A 27,773-nucleotide genomic window follows, 5' to 3' on the forward strand; every position below is an offset into this window, starting at 1 on the left:
AGGCTAAAGTGTGCATTTTATTTTATAACTCGTCACATTTTAACTTTTTATTTATTTATTTGTTTTATTTTATTATGTATTCTCACCAAACCCCCACGTAGACTCTATAGGAGCCTAATGGTAAAATTGTAGTGATATTTACAGTATTTGCATACATTTATTACACGTTTTGAAAATATTCTGTTGTTTATGTGCATAACTTGTACTATTTGCAAGTATGTGTAACATGTGCCAAAATGGTACTGTCTCTTTAAGAATGCCAGCAGTCCAGCCAGCGCCTGACAGATGTATTTTGGTTGTGCACACATTAACGAGTCTGACGGTCAAAAGAGTATCCAATCCACAAGAGTCTAACATTTATATTTCCTACAGACATGCTAATATTAAAGCTCTGTACAAATCCATTTAATTGATACTGAATTAATGTCCACACTGTTTTCCAAATCACCTCTTCCCCTTAAGGGCAGACATGCACATTCTGCAAAGACAGGCAGGAAAGAGGAAAATCAGAATACAATTAGTTCCAAACATGATAAATCATCTCTCTACTGTACATGTCTAATAATTATGGTCTTTCACTGTAGCATTTATCCATTTAGCATCATAGCATGAAAACAGTTGAAAACATCATCACGATTCACAGCCGGTTCAGGAAAAACACCATTCCTTTTAAAATGCCATTTCAATACATGCTGAGTCAAGCGGAGCAAAATATGCTCTCCTGGAACAAGGCTGGAAGTCAGTTTAGTCACTGCATCCTTGTTAATATAGCTGATACTTTGTCTGAATTTAGCAACCGGTTTACACGTTATGAACAAATGTTATTGCTAAGAAACTTTAGTACAAATCCCTAACCCTAAGTATGAGCAAAATTTGGCAAAGTGAAATAGTTTGCATACAGGTTTAACACAACTATGTATATATGCACGGTTAGTGAATGAGACTCATTGTGTGTTAGCTAAGCGCTAGCAGGTTTATGGTCACTCCACCATCAATACGCTTTTGGTAAAGTTTGTTTTTGCATCCCAAAACTGTTATTTCCTGAAGTGAAATGCCTAGGAAAACCGCCGGTTGTGCCTCCTCCCAGATCCCCCTTGAAAAGCTCACGGTTTCTCTTAAAACAGTACGGGGGTGTCATTTTCAGCTCACTATGAGCCAAACAAAATGAGCCCACACAAGCAGAGCTCTTCATGCTTATTGTTTTTATGGCTCAATCTCGTTCCCCAGCGAATCCACAACAAGTGAAAACTAAATGTAAGGGGTGCGGCTGGCAGATCTAATTCTAACGCAATGAAGAGGTGTTCGTTTGGATGGGCTCAATGTGGCATGTTTTCAAGCCTGAAGTTGAGCGTATAAGACTTAGAAGGGAAGACCAAGGCGTTTCAAGGCTGAAATTAATTGTTTGAATATGAGAGCATTGCAACCAAATTCAAGTTGAAACTTATTTTGGACATTCTCATTGTCTTGTTTGCCAGGGATAGATTCCTGAAGCGTTCCCACAATTGCACAACTTTGAAGCATTAACACAACTTTAAGTTTCTATGTAGAGGCATCTGTGTTCAGACTCATTATGGTTTTGTTCCTGCTTGATCAAAACTGGAAAAAGGAATTGAAACCTCAAATCAAACAGGGGAACTGAAAGGGGAAAATGTATAGACTCCTAGAGGAATTTTGAATTGCTTATACTGTAGGTTGCTATTTCATATCTTATAAGACTTAATGCAGGAATGTTTTATTGAGGGATCAACTTTGGCTCAGATGTTTCTCCTAAACAAATGAAATAAATGAGACCGTAAGAGTACAGAGCTGTACAATGAATGTGGCATAGCTCAGTTAATATTTTAATCTCTGATATATGCAGACTTTGATATCATGGGATATCGAAGCACCCTTTGTCCTATTTATTTGTAACTTTATTTTGTGTAGCAACAGCTATTACGTTTAGACAGTCACTTTTTTTCATGCATCACCTTCATTAATTTAATAGAGTATAATACAGTATAATACAATATAATATAATAATACATTAAATTATCTGACATTAAAGTCACATTGAATTCTTCATCAAGTGTAAGCATTGCAACAGTAACTTTATTAAGTTTATGCATTCATATTTACATTTTTTTTCAGGTGTTTGGCCTGCAGGTCACTGCATGAGTCTGTGTCATTACGATGCACTTAAGCACTTTACGATTACTACAGAACTTTTGTAGATCTATGATGATTTTCAAGTGCTAAAGTTGCAATGCTTTATGAGTCTGTAACTCTAAAGATGATGTAGTTCGTATTATGATTTCTACGATCTACCTAGAGACTTGGTGCTTTTGGGAAACGCAGCCCGAACCGAATTATCTGTGAAAAACCAAGCCCACTTGGAATTGCAAACACTGCTTGCGCAAAAATTACGTGCGTGTTCTTGAAATATTTGATATGATTTGATTATGCGTTCTGCTATCGACAAGTACAGTACAGGTCTCTAAGCTCATCTAACACATTGTATTTCATCACTATCCAGTCCGCAGCATTGCACATATATGTCCTCTAAGAATTAGTGCAGAAAAGGTGAAAAAAAAAAAAGGCTTGAAAAATGTGAGAAAATAAAAAAGATTCTGCCTGGGCCTGCTGATAATAGTGTCTGCTATGAAGTGTTAGTGTCAGTTCCTCAATCTACTCACAGCGTTATCAACAAATTAGTTTTGTAAATTTCTTAGTAAATGATGAATAAAATTATTATTATTATTCATGTACTTTTGGAGATTATTCATGCATCTCTTTTGCTGTCATTTAAATCATTATCAGCCATTGAAAAAACAGAATGGGTCAATCACCAGACTAAACGTAAGGTAATAAACTAGGGCTTCCAATTGATAATAAAAAAAAAAAACTGGATTAATTGGATCACATGCCTATTGATTAATAAGATAAATCACAATTAATCACATAAATAAATATTTGCTGAAAATGCTCCAAAAATAGCAATAATTTACTATATAATGATGAAATAATTATATTTAATGAAATCAAATTTTATATATATTATTAAAATAATTTAAAATGCATTATGTTATTGTGGCTTATCAGTTCAGCATTGATAAGTCGATACAAAAAGTGCAATATATTGTTTATTTCCATAACATTCAACATAAGCCTATCATTGGCCTACAGTGCACATCAATCCATTGTGCAACTGAATTCGTCAGTCTGTGCAAGATAGATTTATTATAAGGACTTTTCTAAGGACACGTCCATGTAAACATGCGTCAGACGGACACTTTTAGAGCGTCTCACTTTGGTTAAGGTGTGTCATATACAGTGTTTTTAAGACGCTGTGTCAAACAAACATTGAAACTTAGAAAAATATTAACTTCTGTTTAGATTCCTGCATTTGGATTTGTTTTAATGCAATAATCTTGCTTATACAGCTGGAGGTTTGCTTACTGCCACCTGCTGAAAATATGTGGCCAGTCAAGTTGCATACAAAATCAAATCAGGCAGCAGTGACTTTTGACCTTGATTTGCATTAGATTTTATTACTTTTCCAATACTTCTGATCACCGTACATGCCTGGTTGATTATCACCGTTTAACGAATGATAAAAAAACAATTCCCTTGACCTCTACATTTTAAATCGTCTTTAAATCTTCATGAACTCCTCACAGACTCCAGATAAAGGGGAGATTTTCCAAGCGGTGCTTTTAGTGGAATTCCCTCACAGCTGCTGGAAAGACATTCAACTTGCGACCTTTTCAAGTTCATCCAATTCGAAATGATTTTCTGTCATCTCGGCGCAGTAGATCAGTCCGACCGTGGGGACAGAAGCAGTCGCTCAGATTTTCCCCTCCCTCTTAAACGCACAGAAACATACAGACACATAATAACAGCTCTGCTGTGTGTGTCACTATTTGTTTACATCCGGTATGTGGCACAGGAAAGGAGTGCAGTCCAAATTGGGAGGATCCATGAGCTTACTATCACATTACATCAGAGTTTGTTTCTTTCAACAACGCATGACCCAAAGGGCATGTACTCCGATAAGACAACCGTCCGCCTCTTGCCTGAGTCATTGTTAAAGATTAGGTTTTCAAAGGTGATTGCTTGCTGGGTTGTTTTGTGTTTATGCTTTTATTTAGTTGGAGTCCATCATGTTTACTGGCTGTGCCTTGGAAAATCACTTACAGTTATTACAATTATCCAAATGACATTTTACTGTTGAATGCTGAATGGATTCTTTTTAACAGGCCTTAAATTGAATTGGTTGTTATTCACATTTGTATTTGTCCAGGAAAGCTTTTGTGGATGACTGTTTACTGGATGAAAGATTTATTAAGACATATTGGCTCTAATTCAAAACCATGTGATCTGCCTATGTAGGTGGCATTTAAAAGCGTCTTAGATGCACTCCTGATGTGAAGTCTGTTTCAAAAGGTAGTTAGTATGATTGCCTTCTAAGATGGCGTATGAAGCGAGATATGTGTGGACTAAATATGAACTAAAAATGCTTATTTCAGTCATTAACAAAATGTATCAGCACAAATAGCTTATCTAGTTAATATTGACTAGTTTACCAAATATTTGCATGTGCAATGTATTTTTATGCTTACTAGGGGTCGTTCATACAGAATGCATTATTGTTATTATAATTGCTTTTCTTTGTAAACATGCACTATGCCGAGTCTTGCTGTTTTTTCAACGTCTCAAAGATGATCACTGTGGCTTTAAGACAGAACCACAGATGTTCCATATTGGTGGTTTGCCGTAGATGCGTTTTCAGGGATACGGTAATGTTCAATCTATTATTTTTGGTTTCTGCGAGGCTGCACTTGAGCCCACACACATAAAGAGATGTACAGAAAATGTAAGCGCAGCGTAGTTCTAGCGGGAAGACTAGCAGCTGTACATCATCGCACCGTTAGCTGGGTAATTCCAAGCCAATCACATGTAAGCCTTTGCTTTATAAGTCTACTCACAATCTATCACATTGCTGTTTCAGTGTGCTAACGCGGCAACCTCCACCACCCCACCACCACCAGTTGAGCCCTGTCCCGCACGGGGGTAGGCTCCTCGCCCCTGCCTCCTATCTCCGGCAGAATATGACGGTTCCGAGTACTACAAATACGGACCGCCAGTCAAACGCCAAAGACAGACATTACTTTTCTAAATTTTTCAGTTTGTAATGACCCCAAAGAGCCCTGCCTTAATTATCACATCGTAACTTGGCAAATGCTAAAGCAAAACTATATTGAGCACTATTTGTACGATGCACGAGTTACTGCCAACGGGGGGCGTTCCAAATTGATCAGTCTGAGGTTCCATTTCTGTTTGAATGCTAGCTGCCTATCTAGGCAGTACACAACAAGTCAGCTCACTAGGTTTTGGAACGCTCCGACATTGAGTCACGTGCCTGTTTTCAGGCCATTGGAATAAGCCAAATTCGTAATTTTCAAAATGTGACGAAAGAGAGCCAGGCAAGACTACGTTCTTGAAAAGGACTTCACATAAGAATGAGGTTGTTCATAATAAGCAATACACATACATTTGAAAGTCTTCTTTGTTAGCCTATTTCTTATTTACATTATGGAGCGGAGCATACACATGTTGGAACTTAAACACCATTATTATGCTCAGTTTGAATGCATCAAGCTATGTTCAGAGAATTATACATACTGAAAACATACATACAGTATTCTATTTCTGCAGTGTTTTAAACGGGTAGATACGCATATTTATGGCAAAAAGGTCCAGTAAACAGATGGCTATGAAATTGGGTTTATTTCTGAATGGGAAATGGCATATTGACATTAAGCAGTCTCTGAATAACTGGTTTCATTTTGGCTATTGGCAATCCACAATACACATCATGTAACAATGATTTTGTAACCCTTAATTCAAATAAGGGAAGGCTGAATCTGTGGTTTGTAATTAGGATAAATAGTATCAGACTGATTTTACCTGCCTCACCATCAGACATTGTGAGCCACACACGTGTTTTTGGGTGTGTGTCGCAGATTTATATCTTCACAGTTAGGATTTATTGCTGAATGACTCCCCTCTTCAACTGTGTTGTAACTTCTTGCTCTGAGTCAGACTATTACAATCTCTTTATATCTAACCATAATGTACAGCCAAATACCTCTTAACTTAGTTATGGTATAAATGCCAAACAAATTAAAAGGACTGAATGTTTAATCGTAATTAAATTGAATTCGCAAGAAGACATAGTGTTATCAAATCAACATGTCAACACATTGTTCCAGTACTCTAGGATCGGCCATGTTTGTGTTGGGAGTCACAGTTTATAAAATATACTTTCCTCTTCATTGTTTTACAGACTGTACAGCTGAAAACAACTCTTTACAACTCACTTTTGGTGCCCCCCTGTGGATACTTCACCCAGAACACGTGCACGTACCCATACGCTCAACAGCACTTACCGATTTGGCCACTGGGGGCAGTGTATTGAATTTCGGATAGCACAGGCCGATTTTAGAAAAGTCAAGCCACAATATCAGTCTGTATAATTACAGTGCTCTAGATTCACATATAGCACATTTGCATAATTCCAAAATATGCTTGGCCTCTAAAAGTTACTATTGAAATCTAAAGTAACTTCATAGCACTGGGTTTTTGTGGACTGAAGAGTGTCTTCCTCCAGTGCTCCGCCTAAATAAAGACTTAAGGGTTTAACTGGACTGCACAGCAATGCGACATGCAAGTTAAGAAATGTTTACATCATTATGATACTACTTTGTAATAATAATAATAACAATAATAATAATGGCTAACAAAACATATTTCCAACATAATGTCTTAACTTAATAATAACGTATTATTTGGTTCCAAATACAATGTTGAAAATACCACAAAGTCTACAAAAACAGGTACAGTGAACAGATACAATGAAAGGTTTTTTTCTCTGTATATTTCACTGCATTTGTTTTTATTATTATTTATTTCGTAGTATTTACTTTTTAAAGAGTACTCAAGTGTGTACACCCACTCTTGAATAGTGTTTTTATTGGCAGTAAAGCATGTTTGGCCAAGACTTAATTGTGGTCAAAAGAAAATAATTATATATATAAAAAAAATAAATTTTTTTTTTATATTAATGGTCATATTACAGGTCAAGGCACAATCACCAGGGCAGTAGTTATAGGGCATAATTTGTCCACTAATGCAAATAATTTTGAGACAGCAAGATGTTTTTTTTTAAAGTAACAAATTAAGACGATGCTTACTCAAAATAACTACTTCAGAAAAAAGTCAACCCCCCTCCCTTCCCCCCAAAAACCCCCAATGTGTGTTATAGGGCCTTTATTCCCTGCAACAGGGGGGATTTTTAACACAAAATGCTATCGTTTCATTTATTGGACAGTTATCGAAAATAACTTTCATTAGCTACATAAATTAGCAACATTTAAAAAGATACAAAACATGTGATCAAATTGCCAAAAAATCAACCTATAGTCCATTTCAAGGACTGTTCGTTGGTGACGCCATTGTTCCTGCTTCTCAAAACAGAGAATATTTAGCAGAGACCGGCCACTTATATTAAAATGAATGGGAGAAATTGGAACGGCCAACGGCAGCCAACGGTCAACAGATGTAGAAAGGAAGTCCCGACTACAGCAAAAATAGGCAGTCACGTTTTAGATGCATACTTCACCTGTCAATCAATCGAGAACATGCATGCGCATTAGCTATAAGCTACATGATGGTAAAATGTTGTTTTTTAGCATACTCTGTTGAAGACACACAATTTGTTACCGCCAGGACCCCACCCACTATCAACAGGATCTTCTCCTGTCTTCACTACTCTTCATTCACATAGACCTTTCTACTGCGAAGGCCCCAGATTCCCCTTTGTTTTGGACATTTGGGATAAATGCCTCTCCGAGGCCTGATGCCACACCCACTGTATCCATCTCTTGCTCAGATTTTTACTGCCGATTTGAAATCTGTTCTTTTATCGTAATGTTGACGTAATGGAGATTTTGGTCTTTCCCCAGTCAAGTTGAAAGGAGCTGCACTTTCATGCCGCTTGTTTACATAGAAAAATAGCTGCTGATCTTTGTTGAAAGGATCTGGAAATACGTTTGTACCATTCTAATTCCTTTGTTGTTGTTTACATTCTTGAAATGGTCTATAGACAGTACACACAAATATCTCATGGAATAGGAAAATGGGTGACAAACAGGTGTTTAAGAAAGTGTTGTGGTAGTTTTTGTTGCTATTTAGTGTTTTGGGAGAAAATTAAATAAAAGGAGCCTTTTACTCTGCGGAGCCTTTAGCCCCATTTTACCCTGTATGTGTATATATATATATATATATATATATATATATATGCACCAACCCGCATCTCAGTATAGCATTCAGAGATGATATTCTTCTCACCACAATTGTACAGAGCGAGTACTCGTAGACTTTGTCAGTTTGAACCATTATGGCCATTCTCTGTTGACCTCTCTCATCATTAAGGTGTTTCTGTCCACAGAACTGCCCCTCACTGGATGTTTTTAGTTTTTGGCACCATTCGGAGTAAATTCTAGAGACTGTTGTGTGTGAAAATCCCAGAAATACTCAAACCAGCCCATCTGACATCAAGAATCATCCATGCTCCATGTCACTGAGATCACATTTTTCCCCATTCTGATGGTTGACGTGAACATTAACTGAGCACATTTAATACAACCTTTTAAGTCAGGGGACAAGCTGAATAGTCTGTTAAAAGCTAATGATTAATCATTGCAATAATCGCCCGAATAGTCAAATAATCATTCTAATAATCATTAGATTAGTCAATTATAGAAATAATTGTTAGTTACAGCCCTTACAGACATATATACATTTAAAAAAAAAAATAATAATTATTATATACATTTATTTATTTATTTCTGGGTTTGGGGTGAAATGTGACCTGGACATGTTTTCATGAGATTTGCTCATTATATTCCCCCTTTTTTTCTAACAATTTTTTATTTAATTTGGGCATTTCTTTCTCTCTTTTTGTATACATATGCCCAACAGGACTGCCCCTGATAGACTCATTGCTGATTGCGATGCCCTGATCTGCTGTGCTCCATCTGATCTGCTGGATTGGATGGTAAATGGCCTCTCTCTGTGCTCCGCCTGCATCTCCTCCAATCTCAGTTGACCCTGTCAGGAATGAGAGATCTATTGTTTGTGGCTGCTCCTGTCAGTGCAAAGCAACAAAATCATCATTGTTTGTGTCATTTTCCTGTAGCTGTCGTCACAGTGGCGCTCAGGATTTCCATAATCCCGCTCCTGAATGAATGAACGCATAATCCATTTCTGACCCGCTCACAAGAGAAGCAGATCACTGTTTCTTTTTCCTTTTTTTCTCCAGTAAAAATAGATGAATTTTCAGTAAAATTGTGCAATTGTGCTCAAGACCTGTTTTCACTTTATTGAATGAAGCATTTCTGTCTGCACATAGGGCAATTGTTTTTTCTTGTTTTAAGCATAAACCGCACAAAAAAACAATTTCAGTAGATAAGTAAGTCTTGAAATCTCAAGTAAATACATCTTGTTTTAAGGATGTTTAGATTTACTAGCGCGACTGTTGTCCGGGGCAACGGAGCATTTTTGCACAGCATAGATGCTGAACTGTGATCTTTCTCAGATGCAAACAGACGCATATGTGCTGCATTTATAAAGCAGACATAAATGCATATGACCTAACCTTATGTTTTAGCTTTGCTTTCTTAAACGCTTTATGCATATAAAATTTCCTTGACAGGTTTTGTGAGATTATATGTCAAGTATTTTTATTAGTATTATTAGTTGTAATGTCTTTGATAAAATATATAATTGTGTCTGAACAGGAAGATTTTCATTACTGTATTACAGTAAAGAGAATCTAATGAGAATGAACACTGAGAATAATGAAAAAAACAAACAACAAAAAAAACTAAAAATTAAAACATCCAGGCACATTCCTTAATGGCATTTTGTGGGTAAATGTGCTTAATTGTCATGATAATAATGTCACAATGCAAAATTGTCCTAAAATTATTATTATTATTATTATTATTATATGATGCAAAATGTAATTTCTTATTTTATATATATATATTTTTTTTATGGTGACATATGACCAGTTTTGACAATAGAGGTGCCGAATTGTTCAATTAAATAATTAAATATTTTAATCAATAAATATAAAAAGAAATTGCTCAAAAATCTAGTAACGTATTTAATTAATCAATCAGTAAACCACTAAATAAATCTATAATTAGTTTGCATCCTTTTTTCATTTTTGCACTCTCTTTGGGTTGATTTTGTAATTTGAGCACGAGCTCGAGTCTTTTAATGACACATTTTAAATATATATATATATATATATATATATATATATATATATATATATATATATATATATATATATATATATATATATATATATATATATATATATATATATTTATGATTTCATTATGGACTTAAAGATTTATTTAAATTTTTATTTAATTTTGGGTTAATTGGCTCTCCTTCATTGTCAGAAATTAACTGGTTTATTAATAAGGGACATTATTTGCCTTACTTTTACCTTATATTTTTCTAACCATTTAAAACCGTGTTTCCCAAACACTGTGCCGCAAAATATTGTCAGGTTTGCAGTGGAAAATTATCAAATTCCACAAAATAAAATAAATGCATAAAAAAAAATAATAATAATTTCAGGGATCCAAACTCCTCACCTTTTGGAGAAATGTGATGTTTTGAAACCATAATCGGTCACTTTTGTGATTGTGAAGAGCAGTGATTAATGTGCAGAAGTGAGTGATATTTATACGTGTAAAGGGTCATGGTGTTCAGCCTCCAGAACCAAATTAAAACGGCCACAAGAAGTCGTCTGTCCGTGGCAAAGACGCAAAACCTAATGATAATCACCACAGCATCAGTCTCCCTTGATGCGTTTGATTACACACAGGCGAGTTTAATGCCATGCGGACCAGGAGGAAGGTTTGAGTTGTCGATTGAGTTCTGTTCAGTAATTTTTTTACATGTTTTGTTCATATTTTAATCATATTTGTTTTTGTAATATTGCATGTTCATATGTCGTGATTAGTGGCCTCCGTTGTCACTGCGGGGGGGACATGAATCTGCTTCATGTGGTGTCTCTGTTGTTCATCTGTTCTCTTCATAAATAAATAAATGCATTATCTGCATAAATGCATAAAAAGACTCGTCCTGCAAGTTCATGATAAAAAATGTAAATGTGAATGAAAATAAAAGCTATTAAATGTCGGATTATAATAAAATTATGACAATTAAAATGACAGTAATAATAGATTATGACAGAATTCTTACGACCCTGAGAAAGTCTAACGCAAGCACTGTAAGTGACTTTTTTTTTGCATAGCCGAATTTCAAACATTACAAGTAAACATGCTACTAAGACAGACACAAAACATGGGCATGTTCTTAAAAAGAAAAAATATTGACGGTGGTTAGCCTATGTGGGAAAGTGGTGTGCCGTAGAATTTGTTAGTCGTAATAAGTGTGCCGTAGCAGAATAACGTCTCTAAAGGACCTACATTTTTTTTTGTAGTTTGTTTACAACATACTTAAGGAGAGCTTATTGGCATCAATACATGGTGCTACACTTACAATCATGAATAAACCCGTTTTAAGACATTGTAAAAGATGGAGAGCACGAGAGACCTCTGTTATCACATGCAAGTTGCTTTTGTGGCATAATCCCGTGCAACACAGACAGTGCAAGAGATGTTAGTATGTCAGTATGCTACTAGCTCTCCAGGTTTACTAGAGTTGGAAACGTGCAGCACAATCAAATCAAGCGAATACCTCGAGCATGTAATAAACATGCAGGCGAGCTGCTGAAGATGGCAATTATCTTGTGTTTCGATTGACTGCCTGCATTTGAATGCAAGACTGCTTCACTGAGCACTGCTGCAGTTCACATCACTGAACGTATTTCAGCAGAGGTCCTGATGAGCACTTTATCAACATGATCAGATAAGAGTTTGTGCATGATCACAACGAGGAAGTGTATTTCCAGGACAGAGGAAATGTGAACTAAACAAAAACACCAGGGAGGAAACATTATACACTTTTAAACATAAAAATCAGGCCTTGGGCAGAGAATATAACCGAGAGAAAGCCACAAAATGATGCGGATTACTCCATGTCCCTTTTAGCTTTACAAATCATTTAAAATCTAGGTCTCGTTAATTGCAAAAATAGGTCACTGTTTACATTAACATGAGGCTTAAATCTTAGCTTAGTCTGAAAGATCCTTGTCAGTGGTGCTTGTCAAGGCAACCAGACTCTAAATATTGTTCATAAAGATGGTTGTTCAGAATTGAACAACCATAAGTAACCATAAGTATTAATCTCTAGCATGAAGTGTTTGCGCTACGGACATGAACAATATGTGAAATCACATAGCTTGTTAAGGAGAGGTATGCTATTACTTACCTTTACATTTACATCTATGCATTTGGCAGACGCTTTTATCCAAAGCGACTTACAGTGCACTTATTACAGGGACAATCCCCCCGGAGCAACCTGGAGTTAAGTGCCTTGCTCAAGGATACAATGGTGGTGGCCATGGGGATCGAACCAGCAACCTTCTGATTACCAGTTATGTGCTTTAGTCCACTACACCACCACCACAACTATTACTAATCTATGTGATTTGACTGATTTTTACACGGCAGACGATAAAACAGTAGGACAAATCCCATAGACTTACATTGAAGGAGGAACCCAAGCCATGTTAACCTTGTGCAACCTCGCGTCACCTGTGTGGACGTTGTATTTTGGCTTTGCTATATGCAAAAACTGACTTAATACTGGTTTACAATGCTCAAAACTGTCATTTAAGGGTTAAAATTGTGGTGCACCGCATCACGTGACACAACAGCATGGCAACTAGTTTGGGTGTAAAGAGAGTAGCATCTCTAGTTTAGTTTGACAAGCCCCTTTATATGAATCTGTATATTTATACCGGTTTATCGTGTCTACCGTTATATCGCCCACCCCTAATTATCACTGTACAAAACGGTTCTATTCATTAACATTAGTAAATGCATTCCTATACATTTACTGTGCATTTTCACATTGAGAATAAATGTATTCATCACAAAGCTGTAAATAAAATAGCTTTCAGAGGCTTTATATGAAGTTAGGATGAAAATAAGGTGCATTTCATACTGTTCTGAGACCAGTGCAGACAGACAGCACACTGGAGGTAAAGTCATTCACTAAATAGGGAGCAAGGGATCATCCTATAGCTTTCTATGCAGCCAAGAGCATTCACTCCTAAAGTTCTGTCATAAGGTCAGTTTCAGGCTGCAGATGATGTTTGGACCACTCAGCATGTTTGGCAGACATGGTTCAGAATTTATAATGCACATTTTATTTTAACATAATCAGCTGTAATTTCTATATAACTTCAGATCAGAGGAGGCGATAGAGAGATATGAGATTAGAGAGAGAGAGAGAGAGAGAGAGAGAGAGAGATGAGAGAGAGAGAGAGAAAGTGAGAGATTGGTAATGAGACACAAACACGCTGATGTGGCTTGGAGGGTTGTGTTGGAACGTGTTTTGTTGATGTGTGCGATAGGCTTGTGTGTGCAAATGAACTTCTACATGTGTCTTAGAGTACACCCTTACTCCTACACCTAAACGAATAGTTCACCCAAAAAATAGAATTCTGTCATTATTTACACACCCTCATGTCCTTCCAAACTTTTATACTGTTCATTTTTCAATGGAAGATAAAAGGGAAACATTTGAAGAATTTTTACGCAGCTTTTTTCCTGACAACAACAGTTCATAGAGACCACGGCTCTCAAGCTAAAAAAAAAAAATAAATGAAAAAAAAAAATGAAAATAAATTTAAAAAAATAAAAATAAAGTTGTCTATATGACTTGTGCACTACATTTCAAAATGATGACAGCATTTTCAATTTTGGGAGAACTATCCCTTTAAGTCTTTAATCACTGATAATCTTACTCTCTGCCAGAGCTCATTTAACTTGAGTTTAAAGGGACAGTTCACCCAAATATTGTAATTCTCTCATCATTTACTCACCCTTATGCCATCCCAGATGTGTATGACTTTTTTTCATCTGCTGAACTCAACTGAAGATTTTTATAAGAATCTCAGCAATGCATGTGAATGGATGCAAAAATTATTACTCTCCAAAAATCACATTAGTCAGCATAAAAGTAATCCATATGACTCTAGTGGTTTAATCCATGTCTTCAGAAGCGATATGATGGGTGTTGGTGAGAAACAGATCGATATTCAAGTCCTTTTTACTATAAATTCTCCTCTCTGCTCAGTCAATCTTCACTTTCACTTTCACATTCTTCTTCTTATGTTTTTGGTGATTCACATTCTTCATGCATATCTCCCCTTACTGGGCAGGGAGATGAATTTCTTGCAACAAAGTACTTAAATATTGCTCCGTTTCTCACACACACTTATCATATCACTTTTTAAGATTATGGATTACTTTTATACTGCCTTTATGTGCTTTTTGGAACTTAAAAAATGTGGTTCCCATTCACTTGCATTGTATGGACCTACAGAGCTGAAATATTCTTCTTAAAATCTTCATTTGTGTTTTGCAGAAGAAAGATTTACACATCTGGTATGGCATGAGGGTGAGTAAATGATGAGAGAATTTTCATTTTTGGGTGAACTATCCCTTTAAGAGCATGCACTGAGGGGGCGTTCATGAACTCGCTCACTTTATAGACTCTGATCGGAGTTGTTGGCTTTTTGTTCTGGGGATCTTCAAGGCTGTGTTGTCTGTTGTTTTGGGGGGTTGGATTCTCTCTTCTCTTCCTTGCTCTCTCCTGGCAGATAACACATCCAGCTGCAACTGGAAAGACAGGAAACAAAGCTGTGCTTGTTATTTTCAGCTGTCTCGTCTCTGCACCTCTAGATTAACATTCACACTGAAGATGTGTCTCTTTTTGATGTGACAACTTAAATTCTATGGTGTAAATTTGTGAAAATGTATATAAATAGCAGACAATTTCTTTGAAGTGACTCTCTCAAAATGTAAGCTCTCCAAAAAAGAACCGCCCCTTTAAAAACAGTTTTTATGACTTCATATTATTTAACAGACTACTGTACATCGGATAGATGCCCATTTGAAATTACCCAGTGAAGGCAAATGGGTGTTAAAAAATGGCAAAAGAATTTATACTGCCCTTCAGAATATACAGAAGCACATATTTACATAAAGTATAGTATGCATATAGTGGTGTGTCGCCTTATTGAACATCAATTAATGTTTGCATCTTGGTTCAAAACAGTATGTAAAAACAGTTTTCTCTGCGCTGCTAATTTTATAATCTCTTCTCTTTGACCACAAATGCTAGCTCGCTCATAGGAAGTGATGTTGTTACAAGTCTGTCTTCCTTCTGTTTTTGAGCTTGGAGGATTCTGAGTCAGCTTTAAACAATGACATTGTGAACCGACTGGGAGCTAGAAGTTCTTCCGGCCTAAGGTTTTGGGTTGTATTGAAATAGACTACTATCTACATAGGGCTACCTTTTAAGTTGTCATTCATGCATGATGCATCTTAGCATTATAAAGACATACTGTGGATTCAGACAGTATTCAGACCCCTACTTTAAAAAAACATTTTCACACCAATCTACACTTCATACCCATAATGACAAAGCAATTAAGATTTTTGAAAACTTTATTTGCATATTTATTAAAAAAGAAAAAAACTTAAATATCACATTGGCATAAGTATTCAGCCCCTTAACTCAGTACTTAGTTGAAGCACTTTTGGCAGCGATTACAGCCTCAAGTCTTTTTGGGTATGATGCGGCAAGCTTTGCACACCTGGATTTGGCGACTTTCTGTCATTCTTCTCTGCAGATCCTCTCAAGCTCTGTCAGGTTGGATGGGGACCATCAGCTATTTTCACAGAGTTGTCTCTAAGCCACTCTTGCTGTGTGCTTAGGGTCATTGTCCTGTTGAAAGGTGAACCTTCGGCCCAGTCTGAGGTCCTGAGCACTCTGGACCAGGTTTTCAATAAGGATATCTCTGTATTTTATGCGTTCAGCTTTCCTTCAACCCTGACCAGTCCCCAGTACCCTGCTGCTGAAAAACACCCCACAGCATGATGCTTCCACCACCATGCTTTACCGTTGGGATGGTGTTGCACAGGTGATGAGTGGTGCCTGGTTTCCTCCAGACATGATGTTTGGAATTGAGGTCAAACAGTTAAATCTTCATTTAATGAGACCAGTGAATCTAGTTTCTCACAGTCTGAGAGTCTTTCGTCATGCTTTCTGCCATAAAGCCCAGATCGGTGGAGTGTTGCACTGATGGTTGTCCTTCTGCAAGTGTATCCCATCTCCACAAAGATCTCTGGAGCTCAACCAGAGTGACCATCGAGTTCTTGGTCACCTCTCTTATCAAGGCCCTTCTCCCCAATTGCTAGGTTTGGTTGGCAGCCAGCTCTAGGAAGAGTCCTGGTTGTTCCAGACTTCTTCCATTTAAGAATTATGGAGGTCACTCTGTTCCCTCTTGGGAACCTTCAGTGCAGATTTATTAATTTTTTTGGAGCCTTCCCCAGATCTGTGCCTCGGCACAATCCTGTTTCTGAGCTCTCAAGACAGTTACTTATAACTCATGGCTTGGTTTTTGCTCTGATATGCATTTTCAGCTGTGGGACCTTATATAGACAGATGTGTGTTTTTCCAAATCATGTCCAATCAATTTAATTTTCCACAGGTGGGCTCCAATCAAAGTGGAAAACATCTCAAAGATGATCCAGAGTAATGGGATGCACCTGAGCTATATTTCAAGTGTCACATCAAAGGGTCTGAATACTTATGTCAATGTGATATTTCAGTTTTTTTTCTTTTGAATACATTTGCAAAGTTATCAAAAATCTGTTTTTTGCTTTGTCATAATGGGCTATGGAGTGTAGATAAAAAAAATAAAAATAAATAAAAGCATTTCAGCCTAATGGTGCGTTCACATACAACGCGAATCGAGCGTTTCACACGGTGCGATTACATACAATGTCAATGCAAAGACGCGAATAGAATCAAATTCGCGGCAGGCGGCGTGAATGAAGCGAATGGCGTGAAGCGAAAACGCGAAATCGCTTCATTCGAGTGTTCGCACGAGTTTACATTTCTAAACTCGAGCGCGAAATTCGAATGACGCGTTGTCGCGAAAGCCTATCAGCATTTAGATTATCCAGATGTCACTGACATACTGACGTAGTAGCAGAAGAAATAAAAAAAAATGGTTGTAGCGGTGTGTGCGCACCTGGAATTGTATGACACAACGTCAACGTATCTGGGACTTCCACAACAGATACAGAGCAGCAATCGCTGTGATATCGGCCATGGATGATGGCGGAAAGATAAGTGGTCGTAGAAGCCGCTCCTCCTGTCCTTTTCCGGAAAAGAAGGGGGAATACTCACGGGTTTGCGTTTGAGTTTAAATGCAAAGTTTATCCAGCGGTCAAACTCGCGCGAGCAATGCGAGGCGAAATTGTTTTCCGCGTTGTATGTGAACGCACCATAAGGGGGACCCAAGGGGTCAAGGTTTGGTTAATTTTACTACTTTGTCAAGCCTAAAAGGCACACTTATCTAAATATTGGAAAATTGCAGACAGCTGTTGTACAACTGACAGTGATTCGCTGCACCCAAGGGGTCAAGTTTTGGTTAGTTAGATTTTATTGTATTTTATTATTTTATTTATTTTATCAGTAAAGTACTCTAAATTGAAAAAGGAATTGAGAGGAGGGTAGACGGTTCCAGGAAATGGTCTCTCTAATGAACATATTTATTCACATTGCCTGGGGTTGTTTTCTCATTGTCTCTATCTCTCTGTCTCTTCCACTAACACAATTGGAGCAGCACTTTATTTTATTTTCCAACATTAGCACCTGTGCTGTGCTCAACACTGGCTGTTTTTGTACAGACAGCAATCCGTTGCTTAGCAAATATCTCGACGAGTTGTAGATTACCAGTAAATATCTTTAATCAAAATAAAACCTGTCACAGTTTCTTACACCAACCCTTTCTCTTCGTCTCTCTGCGGTGGTATCAGGAGTGAAAAAAGTGAAAGAATATAACCTCTACTTGTCAACTTTCGCTTGCCACATCACAGATTGTAGTTTGTAGGTTGTCAAAACAAACAGAATGATGTGGTGTGTGGAAGGAAGAGAGAAAACCAGTGTTTTTACTTTTCTGTGGTCTCTGAGAAACACAAAGTCTAAAACATATAGGGATCTATTGTTGCGCAAGTACCAGGAACTATGTTTTATCCAATAAATAAATTTTATTTTTCATAATAAAAATCAACCATTAGAAGTGAAGTGCGTGCCGATACAATCACTGTTAATTTGAGCCATGATTTATGTGCCAGTAGATGAAAATTAAACAGTAAATAATACTTATATTTTCTATAATTTAACAAAGCGTGCATCCAAATCCTGAAAATCACATTTGATAAAAGATGAGCGTTACTGTCATAGAAATATACCTGACATTCAACAAGTATGTAGTCAATGCACAAAAGAACAAGTCCATATTTCTATTCTTCGAGTTCATTGCATACGGCCTATTTACACTACCAGCTTCTTATGAATGTGCTGTCTTTGTTTACATCACTGTTTCTTGACAGGGAATGGACTATATAATAGGATGCAGACTGTGCAATAACCGGAGAAGAACCTCAGAAATAAATTACTCTTGACACAGCCCATTAGCAATTGGCACGTGCAATTTTGGCAAGCCCACTTGACCGTAGACTTAGCCCATGCTTGCACGAATATACCAAAAATGCATGGCCATGCCAACTGACTCTGCACTTAAAGGGGTCATGACATGGTTTTTTTTATTGTATTATTATGTTCCCTTAGGTGCAATTATAGTATTAATATATTTTTTTTTAAGAAAAACTTTTAAAATCTAGTGATTTATGACCTTTTCCCACCCTGTTTCTCATCCTCTGATTCAAACAGTCTGTTTTGGGGGCGTTTTCCATTGAAGACTTCAGTGTTAACGCCCACTGTTATGATTGGCTAACGTCAGTGCCTATGTATCAATTATTGACGCCCCCAGCCAGAACAATATGCAAGTAAACTAAGTAAAAACACTGTGATTATTCATAATGAATGAAATTGCGCTTTAAAAAGTAGTTTAAAGTTTAAAATAGATTACTTACAGTTTGCGTCGTCGTTGTTCCCAGAATAGTCGGCACGGACTTATCTTTGAGCAACAGTTTTCTGGCAAAGCCAGCATCATATTGAGATTTGTTCTCAAAACAGTCATCCTTAAAATGTACAGAACAAACGCTTAAGTTAACACTGCCGTGACTGGGACGTCCTCAAAAAATAAACTGCATCCATTTTTCCCTGACGTCTGGATCTTTCGGCAGCTTATTCAGAGGTTTTGTTTGACCACAGCCAGGAACAGCACATCTGTGTGGCATCGTAATTTTCCTGTGCACAAGTAGTCTCTGTCAGAGCTCGCTGTCCATCGACTGAACACTTGTGAGGCGACGGCGATACTGAAATCAGCGTAGTTGTCTTGCTTAAAGCGTAGTTATCTTGTGCTGAGGCGGTCATATGCAAACGCTGTTACGTCACTTCTAACCGACACGTCACTTCTAACCATGAATCCAGAACGAGCTGTATTTTGAGCTTGATTTAAATAAATGATTCGTTTAGAATGGGGAGGACGTCTTAAAATATTAAACTTGCAGGACGTTTTAATGATACAAAGACCTCTTATATACCAAAAGATCAAGGCAAATTTGGTTTCTCATGTCATGACCCCTTTAAGACTTCAAGCATATCACTGCGCTTGGCGTTTGTGCTCTTAAAATAGGGCCCACAAAGGTCTATTAAATGCAAAAAATCTCATTTAAACCTAGAAAGAGGACATTTTAAGAATTTGAATGAAAATTAAGAAATGTTTTCATGCAAAATAAATGTGAAATATTTAAGATTCTGCACTTTTGCTAGGTGTCTAATCATATGCATGCAAATCTGTGACATTGACCATGTTAACTTCTAAGTATGAAAAGTATTTTGCTTCAATTAATTATAAAAATTCCAAATTACAAGTGGACTCAGAACTTTGAATTTCTTGGAAAGTTGAGGTAGAGAGAGGGAAATGGGGTTGGGACTCGGGACGTGACCAATACTCAAACCTGCTAGTCTGATGTGTCTCGGGTTATTTTTATTATTTTCATTCTTTTTAAGAGAAAAATAAATGATTATATGTGACCTACTCCATCATTTAGAGTCACTTTGCCCCAGAAACACATTTAAGTTTTCACTAAAGTAAAAAAACTTTTTAGCTTTATTTGTATATAATTGCTTCTACTCCATTGTTGAGATATAATAATTAAATGGTTGGCTGATACTGTAAAATCCATAAAAACTTTTCTACTTTTTACTTTAATGCGTAAAACTAAAAATGTGTCACAAAATGAAGCAACTTACCAGTGTGGGTGTAATTTGATTACAAAGTTATTCGTTACTGTAATATAATTACATTTAAAGTAAAAATTTTGTGTAAAACATTACATTTAAAATTATAATCAGATTACAGTTACTTTCATAAATTACATCAAACTAAATTATAAAAATAAAAAAAAATATATAATATATATATTGAAATGCAGAAATCTTAAAATACTTTTTTGGGTGTACATAAATATTATTTTACATCATAAATATATTTAATATATTTAATACATCATAAAATATATATATATATATATTTTATAAAATTTGTTTGGTAAAATAAAATGGGATTTTGTAATGAAATTAAAATGCATTAATCTTAAAAATAGGCAAAAATATTCTTGTAATATAAGTGTGTAATATATTTAAAATTATACATTTTCGTTCAAATGTACGTTTGTTTGACAGCTGAAGGTTGTATGACATTTAGAGACGTTTCTGAGCATATGAGTGCCCTAAGCAAAATCCTACTTTTATGTCCACTTCATGATGACAAAAAAAACCTAAAAACTTGAGTGCATGTGCCTGTCACATCTAGCTACGACATTCTTCTTTCCATCTCAGGCCACAAGGGGGCCCCCTATAACTGTCTAATTGAGCCATAACAGCTGCCTGATTCTTATTTGCAGTTTTGAGTTTACATTAAAATAAATAAATAAATAAACACCCTGCTTTTTGGGCCACCTGTTGACTTTGGGGCCCTAAGCGGCCACTTATAACGCGTTTAGCTAGAAATGGCCTTGACTACAATGAAAAAGGAGGAATATAGACATTACTTAAAACTCGTTTAGCAGCAAAACACAAACGATTCTGTGAAAGGTGTTTTAGGAAGTAAGTTAAAAGTAAAGTGATTAGAAATGGGATCACTTGAGCAATCTATTTGATCGAACGACAAAACGAACCATGACTGGTCATTTACATGTCTCTGTCGCATCACTTTTCGGCGCCCTTAAGAAACCAAACGGCCAAACAGGAAAATTTATCGGCTGATTTATTGACCTCGTCGATATATCACCCGACCACTAATTTAAACCATGCTTTATTTTGTAAATCCTAAAAATCAGGCTGTTTTTACTTGCAAAAGCCAGTTTTATTCACATTTGGTGCTTTGCAAGTCCTAATTTTGGACCCCGTATGTTTTTTGCGAAGGAGAGTGGGAATGTGTGTGTTTGTGTTTACCTTTGCAAAATGAATCACAGGTGACAGGTGTGTGTGTGTGTGTGTGTGTGTGTGTGTGTGTGTGTGTGTGTGTGTGTGTGTGTGTGTCTCACCATTTGCCAAGGATATCTATTTTTAGCTTCACCTAAAATACAATACTGTGCTCGGCAGAAGGCAGACTGCGGAGCGCATGTGATTAATGAGCATGCTGTGTTTTTACCTCGTTACACACACACTGCAGCAAAGCCAAGAGATGCAATGCTGACTATTCAAATAGAGATCTGAAACCACTAACTGTATGAGCACAATGCAAACATAACTTTCTGAAATTGTTTTCTCACCCTTATGTCATTTCAAATGGTTTTGGAGCGCCTTGAGGGTGAGTAAATAATGACATGTTTAATTATTTGATGAACTATTTATTTAATCAGACACATCCTGGATTTTGGAACAGATGTAGGATGTTCTCTCAAAGAGAATCAGCCTTTACTGGCACTCTGACTCAGAGCTTGGACCATACCCAGAGTCCAAAACCCCCACGCGGTCCCCGCTAGCCCAGGTGCAGTAGACACAATGCAGGTCTTTCTTTCAATGGGGTTGTTTATCTGCAGAATGACCAGCATCTGAGAGGAAGAGAGGAAGAAAGAGCAGAGGAAGTGACGGATCATTGGTAAACCAGGGTCAGGAATTGAACTGAAGTGTTCAGGGCTCGCTGCAACTGTTGAGTTGCAGTATCGACCAGCTATATATGAATTGTCGTAAGGTTTTAAAGCAGCAGTCAACAGGGCCACAATATGCTGTAATGAGCCCGATCTCCTGAAAATGATTTACACGTGTTGCATCAGTTCCAAAGTGAAATATCCACTTAGTCAGGGGTGGACTGGCTATGGGGAGATCCGGGACTTTTCCGGGTGGGTCAGCTGTGAAACAGGGCCGAACGGGCCGCCGCATTATGCTGAAAGGGCCGCGACAGGCTGAAGAGGGCCACAAAACTTCGCTGCGATAAGCCGAAAGCCACGGTATGCAGAAAAGGACAGTAGTTGGTTATGTAAAGCAAATGTTAAAATGTGTCTCCTCACAAGTCATGCGCTATTAAAAGAGTTCAGATGTCATAAGATAGCATTGTGTGAGGAATAGGGCGAAATGCACTGTAAGTCTTTATGAACTGATAATCTGCCATTTATTCACGACACTGTGAAAGTGAATATAAGTCATTGTTGTTGGCATTTTTAAATGGATAGTTCGCCCTTAAATGGATAGTTCACCCAGAAATGAAAATTCTCTCATCATTTACACACCCTCATGCCATCCCAGAGGTGTATGACTTTCTTTCTTCTGCAAAACACAAATTAAGATTTTAAGAAGAATATCTCAGCTCTGTAGGTCCTTACAATGCAAGTGAATGGTGACCAGAACTTTGTAGTATAAAAGTGGAGATTTATAGTATAAAAAGGACATACATTTGTATCTGTTTCTCTCCCATGCCTATTATATCGCTTCTGAAGATATGGATTTAAACACTGGAGTCTTATGGATTACTTTCTATGTTTCATTTATGTGCTTTTTGGAGTTATAAAGGTCTGATCACCATTCACTTGCATTGTATGGACCTACAGAGCTGAGATTTTCTTCTAAATATCTTCATTTGTGTTCTGCTGAAGAAAGAAAGTCATACACATCTGGGACTGCATGAGGGTGAGGAAATGATGAGAGAATTTTCATTTTTTGGTGAACTATCCCTTGACTTTCTGATCCTAGTCCACGTTAATACATTTTCATTTGAAAATACATTAATTTGACAAAATTTATGCCCTTCATCCACACTAGGACTGCATTTTCCTCCACCGAAAATGTTCCGAAAATGCTCTCGATTAGTGCATACTTTGGAAAAAGGAAAAAATATGAAGTTAATAAACTGAAAACAGAGTTTAAAAAGTTTTTCCGTTTGAAAACGCATTTATTTTGCTATGTGTACGACGACTCTCATCCACACTAAAACAGTGTTTTCCTCCAAAAACCTGTTTCCTTTGGAAAACGAATTTGTATGAATGCCGCCTTCAGCTCTGTTTAAGTATAAAGTTCTAGTCTGACTTTTCTGAATATTCTGTTCGATCAAGGAATGTCTTCCATGTTTAGATATCAGTATCACTATCAGATCAGTGTTGTCTCCTTCCCACCCGTCTCTCTCACAGACATTCTGTGTTGCCAAAGATCGTTCCTGCGACACATAATATTCACTAATCCTCCTGATGGCCACCACACAATCCCTGCTTTGTCTGCTGCTGTTTGCCATCTATGATACATGATCAGAACAAAGGCGTATCATCAACACACAGCGGTCCAGAGATGTATTTTTATAACCTAATATATTTTATTGGCAGGAAGCAGATGCCCACTAAGGGAGGAAAACACACACCAGGGAAAGAATACACACTGAAGTGGAAAGAAAATAGTGAACGACCCTGCAGTTATGGCTGGATGATATATTGAATATTCATTGTATATTGCTTGGCAATATACAAAAATAAAGGGATTGTTCACCCAAAATAAAAAAAATAAAAAATACGTCATGATATACTCTCATTCGTGTTGTTCCAAACCCATATGACATTCTTTCTTTCTTGGAACACAAAAGGAGATGTTTGACAAAATGTTAGCCTCAGTCACCATTCACTTTCATTGCATCATGTGATGGTGAATGGTGACTGAGGCTAACATTTTGCCTTATGTGTTCCACAGAAGAAGGTCATACAGGTTTTGAACAACATGAACATCACATTTATTTGCCTGTTAAGTGTGTCGTTAGATTAGTTTCACGATCGATCACTTCTTGTCTTACGATTTGCGATTATGAGCAAAGTCAAAGATGTTTTTATAGCATCTCTGATTTAAACTTAAGAAGCAAAAAGCAAGTTTGATTCATTTGCATGAACTGATTCAGTGATTCGTTGCACCATCACTACGAATCAAAATGCATGTTTAATTAAAAATATATCTAGTTGGGAATTTATGCTGTTTGGTTGAAGTTGTTTTCTCCAATTGCAATTTTTAGAGCAAATACATACTAAATGCTGAGCTGTATTTTGAATATCGTCACAATGCTGAAAAATACTGCGATTTTTATTTGGTTATTCAAGAAGCCCGACCGGGGGTAAAGTAGAGAAAGAGCAAGACAGAGAGTTAACGTTTTTTTGGTCTGCATTAATTCTTATTTTAATTTGGCTGTCAGCACTTTTGTTTGCCATGTTTATTCTGCGTTGTTTGGTTTCTTTGGTAATCAGATATGCGCTTTTTTTAAGTGGAATTTCAGGCTATTAATGATTCAAATATTGCCCTCATTTGTGTAACAGTTACAAATCAGTGCACTGAATTCAGGCCGTCATTAGCTTCTCGAGGGCAGGAAGTGACATGTGTTTAAAAGCAATATTTTGAGCGCTCCCAACAGGGAACCGATCTGCCTCGATGTTGGCAGCTTCCTGGCTGCCACGCTGGGTATTAAAGATAAACTTCACCAGTTTGAACTGCCACAGTTGCCCCTTAGTGAACGCAACTCCCGTACAGGAAAGGCATTTACAGTAATGCACAATGGATGTCTATGGGGCAAAGCATTCTGGAGGGTTACAAGTGGAAAAGAGTGACTTTTATATGTGTTAAAGTGCTTTTCCAATTTCATAACTTTGTGTATTTTAATGTCATGCTTGCCCCATAGACTTCTATTAACTATTTTTTTTAAACAAGTTAAGGTTCAAATTTGTATTTATGCATAAAATAAAGTGTATCGTGAACCATTTCTCAGTTTTTTCCCCCCATACAGAAATCAGATTTTTGAGAATGCATGTAAAACTCATATGTATAATATATAATATATGACAACAGTAAACACATTATTTGTTTGCTTTGATAATTTAGGGAGGAAACAGCCTGTTCAAAGAGCTTAGCTTATATTGGATATAGAACATTCTTTGATAAACACTGATTTAAATGGGTGAGTCACTTAAGGCATGGCAACTATTGCTAAATTCATCCCGAATCACTGTTAAACTCTAATATACAAGCCAATTAGTAGCACGTAATAGACTGTTCTCACTGTGAATTCTGCAACAGTAGGTTGAATGTTTTGATGCTGAAATCGGTATGTGCTTACCGAAATTGGAAAACACTGCCCCCAGTGGCTGAAGCTAGAAGTGTTGGTCACTTACCCATGATGTCATGCCTGTTGGACATGAGAAAATCCTGGTGGCCTTACATGGTAACCCCCATTAGTCTTGTTGCTAGACTAGCTGGTCACCATAGCAACACCTTGCGATGTGCAAGCATTGGGATTCAGTCCCCTCGCAGCGTTTCCCAGGTAGATAAATTGTACTTTGTCACCCCTGTCTGTTCCTCCTCCTCTTCGTCCTCTATATCAAGCCTTTCCTTTCCCTCTCTTCATCCACTCCCTCCTCCCACTCCATTCGATCTCTTGCAATCATTTAAATGAATGTATGCTGTGGCGTCCCCTCGAGGGATTGCTGGGATTATATTACACATAGATGCCATCTCTGCGTTCAGGCTCCGGGCTGCGGGCGTTCCAGCGTGTGGGAATGCGGAGAGCTTTTTTAAATGTTAAAAACGCCATCTGAATGTCACGTACTAGCAGCTGGTGAATTTGAATCAAATCTTTACTGGATTGTAACTGTGTTTAAAAGCTGTTAGATTTAATCACTCACAAAATAATAGGACTGGCAAAGAGCACATTACAAATGAAGCATGAAGTGGGATGTCCTGTGTGTTTTAAGTGTCTAAATGAAATGCAGTGTTTAACAGGACTAGTGTTTGATAAGGCAACAGTCACAATTTCTATTACTCATACTCAATTGGCTGTTTCTTCAACTGTGCAATTTTATGTCCCAGGGGTCGAATTTATTCAAACACAGAGATTTCAACTTTTTTCTTTTTGTTATATGACGGTCTTTATCAAAAAAAATGTTTTGTACTTTTTCAAATGGCTTCTATGTATAGATTTTGTTTTATCCTCGTCCCTGAAAATATTAATGTTTAACATCTAACAGTGTGTGGTGGTGGTGTAGTGGTCCAAGCACATAACTGGTAATCTGGTAATCAGAAGGTCACTGGTTCGATCCCCACAGCCACCACCATTGTGCACTTAACTCCAGGTTGCTCCGAGGGGATTGTCCCTGTAATAAGTGCACTGTAAGTCGCTTTGGATAAAAGCATCTGCCAAATGCATAAATATAAATATAAACCATGGGGAATATCTGGTCTCAGGGCCGTATAAGGCCCACGAGACTATTTTACCCGGCCCACAAGGCCATTCAAGAAATAATTCGAAAAGCGAAAACTATGGCTTTGATTCCATTTAACTGTAAAAAATAATAATAATACATAATAAATACATTAAATCATTATTAGTAGTAATTGAAAATGAAAGCGACACAACATATTGTAAAATAATATATTTGATCAATTGAAGTGATACAGAACAATGAGCATGATGATGCATTTTACTGATTGTTCTTTATTATTTAATTTCTAAATGATATTTCTTTCCTTTTTATTCATTTTAATCCATTTTTAATTCTCACTTTTTATTCATATTTTTATTTCTTGTTATAAATGATTTTAAAATGGACTTTTATGTAACTTTTATTTATTATGTTTTATGTAAAGCACTTTGAAAAAATAAATAAATAAATAAAAGAATTCCTTTAACACAAATGACATAAATCTCCAGTGATGCATGTACATACGCTGTTGTACGTTGTTAGTAAAATTAAACTTTACTATCTAGAATTGCAAGAAATTCAAGAAACACAAAGTACTAAAAAATAAAATACTGTAACTTATCCCACACTGTCTGTGCTATGTGCACCCTTACTAGTGAATTCATGTTCACAATATACAAAATACTGCTTCCCTCCAGAAATTACAACCTGTAGGGTTTTATTTGCGATAATGAAACCGGATGACTTTTAAATAATCCCTTAATTACCCCAACAAGCGTCTAACCTTAGTCTCTTTCTCTCTCTCCCTCTCTCTCTCTCGTTCTCTCTCTCGCTCTCTCTCTCTCTCGCTCTCTCTCTCTCTCTCTC

The 27,773-nt window shown here is 36.9% G+C and overlaps 1 protein-coding gene across 4 annotated transcripts in view; it reads left to right on the top strand.

The window, feature by feature from the left end:
- LOC127633207 (receptor-type tyrosine-protein phosphatase epsilon-like) overlaps window positions 1–27,773 on the top strand; it is a 96,852-nt gene that overhangs the window by 16,007 nt on the left and 53,072 nt on the right. The window contains exon 2 of one of the 4 annotated variants that reach the window (XM_052112127.1): window positions 14,629–14,661. The exons of 2 other annotated variants lie outside the window; for them this stretch is intronic. The gene's annotated coding sequence lies outside the window, so the exon portion shown is untranslated. Of the gene's footprint in view, window positions 1–9,081; window positions 9,101–14,628; window positions 14,662–27,773 lie in introns of those variants that run through there. One more of the 4 variants, XM_052112128.1, reaches the window with a different exon arrangement.

This window comes from Xyrauchen texanus, chromosome 40 (genome assembly GCF_025860055.1).
Source record: "Xyrauchen texanus isolate HMW12.3.18 chromosome 40, RBS_HiC_50CHRs, whole genome shotgun sequence".
NCBI lineage: Eukaryota > Metazoa > Chordata > Actinopteri > Cypriniformes > Catostomidae > Xyrauchen > Xyrauchen texanus.